Genomic DNA, 9930 nt, shown 5'->3' with positions numbered 1-9930 from the left:
GTTATGCGGAGCTCTTCTGAAATGAACCCTAAAAATAATGAACCTAGCTAGGTTTCATGCCACACTGGCACCATATGAAAGTGTTGAAAATGTGCTACAAAGTTGACAACTTCATTAGGTATGCTTTATGAAGACAGCAGGAAAGCAGGTAGGTACCTACTTACCTGCCTAGATGTGTCACTGGCTACCAACAGTACCAACGAAGGTAGATAAGTTATATGTGAAGAATTCAAAACATTTTATTGCAATACAATTTGAAACTGTTAGGACTGGGGGATAGGGATGAGGATTAAAAACATATTTAAAAGGAAATGGAGAGGACAGGGACTCTGGAACCACAGGATGAGTTAAGGACAAAGGAAGTGAACAAGGAAAATTAAAACGCGAAAACGGCACGGTGCGACTGCGAAAAAACAAAGAAAACGTTTTGCCAACAAGTATGCTAAGCTTTTATAAATGCTTATTCTACGTCTTTAATTTTTTGGTAAGATGACGTCATTGATAATCATGTAGTATGGTAGATTATCATAAAATAAATCGGTTGTAGGTACAACACCAATTTCGTTTTAATTATTATTTCATTTGAAATAAAACCACTTTATAATATTCGGTAAAATATTTTAAGGAAAATGAAATATATTAAAGGGACCCTCCCACCTTCAAAAAAGTTTATGAATTGGCATGAAAGTGATGTCGCTCGGTTCAGAAAGAGCGGAAACGAATATCTACCAAATTTCACCGAAAAATATTTACCGGTTTTCAAGATATTAGACTTTTACTTTTGTTTACATTTTTGGTATCTCCGCTGTTTCTAGCGACTTTATTTTAGAAGTGCGGCGTTTGCGGCAGATGTTGCGCGCAAATAGCATATACCACCGCGTGCTACAAAACGTTTTAGTCAAACATTTAAAAATCGTTAGATATCTGCGCTGACGTCACACATTCAGAGGGGTATTCCTAAGCATTAGCCCCTCTGAATCAAAATGCTGCAATTTTGAAATTCAATATTTCCGATTTAAGGCATTTCTCGATGTTGTGAGTGCCGAAACCGGTAATTGTGAGCCAGGGACCCCATTTTGGCTATCTCAACTCAAATCTAATGTTAAGGTGGGAGGGTCCCTTTAAATATGTTATGCTTAGGCTCTCAGGAGAAAAGGATCAACAAACGTTCTGCTGCAAATTAAACAAAGCAGCAAATCTAGCGAGACGAAAACGGCGCTTTTGTTTCAGTTATTTTTGTAGAGGTTTCAGATATTTATAGAGTTCAGTGGGTTGTTTCCAGTTGTTTCTGAGGAGATGTGGAGATGTGAATTATTAATTAATCACACTTTACTAGTATACAGGGCCTTGCACTTTATCATCTGGATTAAAAAAAAGCGTTTCCTGCTGAGTGCAGAAAGGTAGGTAGGTGCATCGCCAGGTTCTATCACCAGGATTGGAGGCTGGAGCAGTTATTGCAGTTGAAAGTCAAAGTTGGCTGTTCATGTTTAGGCCCTGTTCTTTATTTGGCCATCTACCCCATATTGCACTTGTGATGACAAGCAGTTTTCTTTTCAGTGTAGTTTTGTGATCTTTGATGTCATCAATTGGTGTCATTATTTTTCGTCAACTAAAACTAATTCGAACTTTCCATTCAATCGACTCAATCATGCGAGTCACTCTAATTTTCGGGAATCAAATCAGTCAACCAGTCGCTAAAGTCAAACGAGTCAGTCAACCAGTCATCTCGAAAAGTCAATCGACTCAATCCAATCAACTCAAAATACGCGTTGAATCAAATCAATCAATTCAATCGACTTGATTGGTATACAACCCTGCTCTTGTCACCGTGAACGTGTCTCAGACATGTTCACGGCGTTTACTATGCATGGAAGCGGCGTGTTGGTTGGATAAATGGGGTCGGCCCGCAGTCTGGCGGGGAGAGAACCCTGCGAATCACCGTAACGACACCATCAGCTGCCGTCTCCCGCCCCGCCCAACCGTAGCCGAGATTGTCCTGCAGACGACCGGCAGAGCATTGCGACCAGCCTGGGCTCTCCCACCGACCATTAGGGTCGGTGTTCTGCGTGCTCCGCGAATGGGGTCTTGTCAGGCTACTTCAGTAGGCATAGGAAGCTTACGCAGAATACGTCGTCCAGCCAGCGGCTGATCATGAAATAAAACATCATACTTCGTACTCATCCAATATCTATTGCAGACAAACTTCTGTAACACAATCCTGACCTTCAAAGTTCAAAGATCAGGTAAAAAGGTCAGCCATAAGGCATAAGCCTCTGGAGTGCCGCTTTGTGACTTCAAATAAATAATACATAAATACAAACAAACTTTTCGTTATATTTTCCGTTGAATTCTTAGATGCCATCGATGCCGGCGGATCCTTGTGCTATCAGCCGTCGGAGTCAGCCCATATCTGGCGGGAGGGGAGGGGGGGGGGGTAGGGCCATTTCTTACCGACGTCCTCCGGCGCTATCGGCACAGATTGTGCGCGTCAGCCCGCCATCCGTCTGGATCTGCGTCGTACCCCCGGCCACGGGGAGTAACGACAGCCGTTACACTCTGTATTCATAGCGGTCGGCTAGTGCGTCAATAGCGGCGCATCGGACCCTGTGACGCGCGCCGTGACGAAACTGTCGGGAGATCAGACCCTCCACAGGAGACGGCGGCGGGGGGGGGGGGGGGGGTAATATGACCGGAAACGTACACACTTCATAAGAATGTTATTCATACTGAGATTTATGAGTCAAGTAGGGTAGGGATATTGGCATTTTATATATCTAAGGTGATAACGCATCATGTTTGTCTTTCCAGATGAGGCATTCCACACTGATATGGTACTTTCACGGTACGCCTATCTGCAGATCATCCCGATTTTCACGTCTCGATACAAAGACATCTTAGGATTTAAATGAACCGTCGTCACCAAAAACATTTGGAGGGATAAGTACATAGGTATTACGGATAAACAGGAACCTAAATCGCACTGTTCAGTTTCGTGTATTAGGTACGCTCCATAGGCGGCGGAACGGGGGGGGGGGGGGGGCACCGGGGCACCATGCCCCTTTGATTTTGGCATTTTAACATTAGCCCAATGGGTGTTGCATGGACAGAATGGGACCAAAAAGTCGCCAGTGCCCCTTAATTGAAGGTGTTTCGCCGCCACTGTTACGCTCCTGCGTGCTTCACGCAGTTTCGTGTCCTTTTGTTGTGTTTTTAACCACATCTTGTAGTTGAAAAAGACATTTTGTTTGAAATAACAAAATAATAGGTACTGAGGCGGTGTTCTCCGCTGAGTTATGTTGAACTGTATAAACCAATCCAACAATATGGCCAAACTTCATGATTTCTTAGCAATATGAGCCCTGATAATCCGCATGATTCCGCTCCAATTTTCGGCATAACAAGCAACCCATCCTTCATTTGAAATTATAACCCACTGATTATGAGTCAACTTATACGCGGGCGGCTCATTTCAATATTTATCAACAAACTTTATCATCATTATTTGTTCTGGAACGGGCTTTATAGAAGGGTCCGCCTTTTGTGGCGGTGAGCGTATGGGTGAACTTCGGTGACCTTCCCCGGCCAATATGGTATGACTCCTGGCCTTTTCAGCTGCCGAACGAGGTTGTGCGGCCGGTCCGGCCGGAAATGAGCACTCTCGGCAGACGGAGGAGCTCCGACAGTGCTCACACAGAGAACTCATTACCGTCCCGGCGAGAGGAGATCACACATACACATACATACATCTGATCTACGAACACTAACATAAGCGCGTACAGAAATAGAAGCGTTCGAGAAACGTTTCCGCATAAAATTCAGCATTAATTTGGCTGAAATATGATACGGTCTGATCTTAAAACTAATTATTGAGGCTACCATCTGCCATAATGACGGACCATAAAAATGTTAGAAAACTTGAGCCTTGAAATCTTCAGGCATGGTTCCTTGGAACTGTAGGCCCATAGGGAGGTGAAGACTAAGGACTGTATGATGTTCAGAGAGACCGTGGAGAGATGGAGATGAGGCTAGAACCAAGCGGGCTGGAAGCCGATATCACGAACCGGGTACGTGGGACCAGTGAGACGGTCTGTGGGACCACTGTAGCGGTCCGCGGGACCTATGAAGCGGTCCTTAGGACCAGTAGAGTAGTCCGTATAGGACCAGTCGGCCAAGGTCGAGGAGCCGTCCTTCGGCGCCCCGCCGCTGCACGGACGCTACACGTGTCGCTTGGAACCGGAGCGGCAGCCGGCCGGCTCGGCGGCCGGCGGTGCCATCGATCAACCGAGCCGGCGACGGTCGGTCGGCGGCCGTGCCGGGCAGACATTCCGGGCCGAGCGGGGCCAACCGACCCGTCCACTGCCGACCGACCCCCCGACGGCGGCAGTAGTCAGACACAATGGCACACAGTGCACTAATGAAACCCGTCCGGGGCCTCAATACCGGTCCTATTACGGACAGAGTGATTGGTAGGTGTAGGACATATATATAGAGTGCACATGTCGGAATTAGTACGAATGTCGGGCATCACCTGGTTTATGTTGTATCTTCAACACTGTTCGATAATGATTTGACGGGGATGCAGGATGAATGAAGCCTACCAAGTGGCTCAACTGATGACACCACATGCAGCCGTAACTATATTTTAGGCCTGATTTTGGTCAGTTTCCATGCAGCGGTTGCGTCAGATTGCAGACCACAAATAGACTGTGGACTTAATGAAAGCTTAATGTGCGCCAGGGAAAGGCAATTCTTGCACCACGCCAAGGAGACAAGGTGTGGATGCCAAAATAGCCTAATCAAACGACTAGATCACTTAGAGGGAATGCATAATTTCGCCTTGAAATTCGAATCTCTTCAAAGGGTTTATACGATGTCATTTACTATGGAGAACCGAACTGAACTGAAGCCGTTATACGAAACATGTACGATCAAACTAAACAACTATTGCTGCCTGATTCTAAAAGCGCCCGATCCATTTGGCGTCGGGAACAAAAAATAGCATGGCTGCAGCATGACCTCGATGCTCCCGATTGTAAGGACCGCTGAGTCGCCGTTTTAAGAGCCCTCGAGCAGGCGCGAGTCACTGTCAGCCACATGGAGCCGTTGGAGCCAGCACAGCTCGTAGTCGGCCCAGAATTTCCCAGCACTCGGCCAGGTCACCGCCCTTTACGAGCATCGCTCCGATCGTAATCTGCGAGCGAGCCAATCCAGCCCAGTGTCGGCAAGGGCGTGCACAGGGCCATGAAACGAATATCAATAGAATACCGCGGAATGGGTACGGGCCGCAGAGTGCGCACCTGATGGCTGCAATGGTGCCGACCAGCTAATAACGGCCCCGTGCCTCCTATTGGTGGCGATAGTGTTGTGTCAGGGCTGGCCGCCAAACGAGGTAGGTCACGAACGCAGGTATGCATACATACTGAATCGCCCTCAGCAAGCGCTCGACAGAAACAAATGGCCAACGAGTGATGTGACACTATATCTACATACGGTCGCCAGCTAGATGGAAATGGAATACGTTTGAGTTGAGTTTGTATTACTGAGGCAAGAGTTACCGATAGTGTAGCGATGGTGAAGTTTAGCGGGCGCCGCTTTATTTTATAGGTAAGGTCGCTGAGGAGCTTGCAAAGCTGGGAATGATGAAAAGTATTTGCGTTGCGACATCTGCCCTAGTACACCATGTACCGTCACAGCCGTAACGCTATAGCCAGGCTATCGACCGGGGTAGCTGAGCATTCGGAACACCCATTTCACCGTCAAAATGCTGTGGAAGTGCAGCCCTGCTGTCCGACCGGTACCACTCTGACCGCTGACAAATCAACAATCCCGCATGTACGGGCAGCAATGCAGCACCGCGCCGCCTCTTTGCCCATGTTACGGTGCTCGCGTGTGACCTTTACTTTAGCGGGCTGTGCAGCCGTCAAGTGGCCCATTTTGTCGGCGGGTCGATCGCTCGATGGGTGCCCCGACGTCCCCAACCCACTGCTCACCCCTTAGGCACGGGTTCTTTTATCGAACTAGTTTCGCGCCCAATTCACGGACCCTGTGCCCCCACCTCATCCAGCCTAACCGATCGAGTGCACTCCAATTTCGAGTGCGCTACGTCGTGCGGCACAGCATCACTTCAGGCGCCTACCGCCCGAGCCATCTAGCGGCAGTCTGGAGAGTAAGTCTAGGCATCCACCAAACCCACCCAACAGAACCGACCAAAAACTGTACAGATACGGTACCACACATATCGCCTCAAACTCGACGTCCACACCTTTCATCGCAGACAAGTTATAGTCCCCTATAGCTTCGCCTCACGCACCACATCCCTAAGATCCAGCAAACATTCTGCCTCACAGAACTTGTGTCCCTCCATTGAGTTGGCTTTGCCACTCCATCTAGAACAGACCCTGCGTCTCCCATACACCCTGCAGACCCGGCGTACTTAAGTACCATCTAGCAGACCCTGGGTCCCCACCGTAAACTGGCGTTCCCGCTTTACCAGCGTGAGTAAGTACAGCCCTCTGCAGACTGCGTGGTAGGTATTCTTTTTTTCGACAAAACCGAGAATAACGCGAATACTATGCTATCGGCCACTCGGAAATCGTATCAGCAAGATGCGCGAGACTCCGCAGCTTAGATTGGCATTATCACCGTATGCATTTTCCATCCAGTTTGGCAACAAAGCCCAAAAGTTTAGAATTGCCCCCAAAACGAACGTTTACATTTTGTTGCCACACAAGGCGTATGCTTTGTTTATTGATAGGCCCTATCGAAGGAGTGGAGCATGGCGCATCTATTTGCAGTGAGTTTCGACCGACTGATAACATGACTTTTGAATTATTATCAGTTTTGTCGGAAAAAGAATACCTACCACGCAGTCTGCTGAGGGCTGTACATACATTCCACACATTTCCTCGACAAGCCGTCCAGCACTACGCGCTTTAGCAGCTATGTGTCCCTGTAATTGTCAGTGAATGAGCTACTCTGAGTAATTGCCCGTGAAGCGGCCGATCCCACCTCACCAGACGCCCGCCCCCGCTGTCCCATCTGGGTGATTAATGGTTGCGTGTCGCTTCAACAGCCGGATACTACCGACACCAAACAAAGCCCTGTTGACGAGGACGGCAACATCATTACCAAAGAAAACGATCGTCGATTATAGCAGACCCTCAGACGAATGGAGAAACGATTGAAACGAAACACAGACGAGTGAAACGGTGCACCAGCTGATTGTCATAATCAATCAGATTTAATTGCTGCTTTGTGCTTGATCGTGTAACGTGACAAAAGAAGCAAAAGCATGTGTGCCAGGCATTCTTGGCTCGGACAAGTCACCACTGAATATGACTTTTAGCCATTAGCGTCGCTACGGGGGGCAAGCGGGGCAGCTTGCCCCCCCAACCTCGGACCGGGCACCCCCTGAGATCGATACAGATCCGATGAGATTTTGGAGTCGGGAAAAAATGGGGGTACCTTTCTGAGAATGCCTGTGAGGTCAGACTCGGTTTGAGCGTGCAGTTCAAACCAGAGTCTGACTCGCAGTCGCCAAAATATTCAAGACTCCGAGTCCAGACTCGGAAATGTCAATGTTGTGATTCATTACATGTTCCTAGTTCGTTCTTTATTACATTTTACAGCTGATTTTCATAAGTTTTGGAGTGCTGACACAATTTTCGTTCAAAGCGTGAAACGAAATCTTCGGGGCCTTTCTCAACTCGTCAAATGTCTGCGACAGGCTCAAGTACCTACCGTACAAGTGTCGCAGGGCTCATGAGCTTGCTTTAAACAAAGTCTCCTAAGGAGCTCCAGTGAGCCCTAAAGAAGCTTTCAGAGGGCCCAAACCGGCCTCTGAAAGTCCCACTGGTGTTCATGTTCTCTGAGGGCCCATACAGGGATCTTTGAGCCTTCGAACATTTCTGAGAACCTTAACTGGCCTCTGATAGTTCAGCCAAATTTTTGAGGCGACAGACTTTGCCAACCCCAAGCCGGCATCTGAGGGGTCACAGCCCACGTGTCCCTCTGAGGTCCGCAACACATGTTTATTATGTCCCTACGTAGGGTCCTTAGGGATTCGACACAGACCCCGAGGGTTCACACTGCTATCCGAGGGCTCCAGGCTCACCCTGGGCCTAGTCTCTTAGCGCCCGCCGCCCACACTGCTTCTGAGGACCCCACCTTGGGCTCGGAAAGCCCTAAAGCACCACGTACACGTAAATATTTGAGGTGACCCACGTCGATCTCCGGGATCCTAAGCAGGCTTCTGAGAGTCAGCACTGACCCTGAGTGGCCTGAAATGGCCTGGTAGTCACAAACCTATCTCTACGGGATCCCTTGCCGCTATGCCGTGCGTTACTTTTGGTTCCGTTTAACAGTTTTTGTTCGCGTTTGCAGCGCTTCCCTTCACACGAAAAACGAGAAACTTTTGTTCACACTCGAGTGAACAAAACACTTCATCTCACTGAAGCAAAGTTGAATTACTTCCGAATTCCGATTCACGCTTCCGACATTCACTCTCCGCCGAATGCCCAACTTAGCTACGATCGGCGGCTGGGATAAGTCCTATGCATTTCACGTAAAACCTCTGCATGCATGCGTGAATGGAGGTTCTAGCAGGGTGATCCGATTAAATGGAGCGTTTTTCACCTCTTAATGGGTAATGATCATGAGCGTCGAGCGTCTGCACAGGGGCCCTCTGCAGTGCGTCGGCAATCGCACCCACTATAATTCTACCAGTCGTTTTGTTATGAAATTTCAAAATTTCGAATTTTTCTGTAAAAAAATTACATGTCATAGCTAGAAGGAAACCTTTGTCACCATCGGATTCCTCGCACCATTGCGCGTCGAATGATATGTAAAACGAGTGAGTTAAGACTGGGGAAAGGCAAGTTTTGACACAAAAGTTGATTTTGCCCCCCCAACCGACAATCTCTGGCGACGCCTATGCTTTTAGCTACCGTAACTAATTGCCTTCAGACACATGCGTGCTCAAAATTTTGCGCTCGACGTACATCATCCCTAGTGTTGTTCTAGGTTTTAAGTTTCAGAGTTGGAGCTCCTTCTATATGAGATGCGAGTTCATATGCGATAAATTACTAAAATAAAGCCAATTAAACGTCTTAACTATGAGACAACCGCGCTGCACCAGCACCTGCGCATGCCAGATCTTAATTTTGGTTGAATTTCTTCCCATCACGAAGTTAGTTGATACTAGGGTTACCCGCGTGCTCCGCAATGCGAAGAAGGGTTATTTTTGACCCGTGGGTATTGGGTTGGTCTGTGTCGATTTGGCTGGTATCCATTTCGTTCGATTGCTTTTTGACGGCCAAACATTTTGTAATAAAAAAGATACATCGCATCGAGGTGCCCGTGTCGTATTATCATGCGTTCTACTACTTTAGAATGATTCGGAAACTGGCGTGAAGTCTTTTGAGGGCCATCGATAAATTTTGCTAAAAATGACGATGCAATGGTTTGGAACATTTACATTTTTAAGAATACTGTTGCTCATCATGCAAAAATGCAGACTGAACCTTGGACAAAATTGAATGCTCTTTCCAACGGTGTCATTTTTATTTGCCAGATGTATCAGATCATGGAGCAAAACCATTTTGTTGAACAAAGTGGCACAAAATTGACAAACGCCATTTTCTCCCGTGATTTGTACCACCTTGATTTGGATCAATCAGCTTTTCACAATTTTTATATGATAGGCGGTACATTTCTCTTGCCAACAGGCGTTGTTCCAACTCGCTCTGTTTAACGGTCACCTAAAAATACAATCAATTCCAAAATCCGCCAAAAACCGAAATTTTTCAAATAAAAGTGCCCTCTCCGTTGCACGTGGCGCGTGCTATCCTCTGCATTGCACACCTAATTTGTAGGGTACGTTTAGGAGCACGGTAGATAATGATATTATTTTTACTTCGTAACACAAAAGGA

This window comes from Amphibalanus amphitrite, unplaced genomic scaffold, assembly GCF_019059575.1.
Source record: "Amphibalanus amphitrite isolate SeventyFive unplaced genomic scaffold, NRLGWU_Aamphi_draft 000539F_arrow, whole genome shotgun sequence".
Taxonomy (NCBI): domain Eukaryota; kingdom Metazoa; phylum Arthropoda; class Thecostraca; order Balanomorpha; family Balanidae; genus Amphibalanus; species Amphibalanus amphitrite.
Note: the sequence above shows the minus strand (reverse complement) of the source record.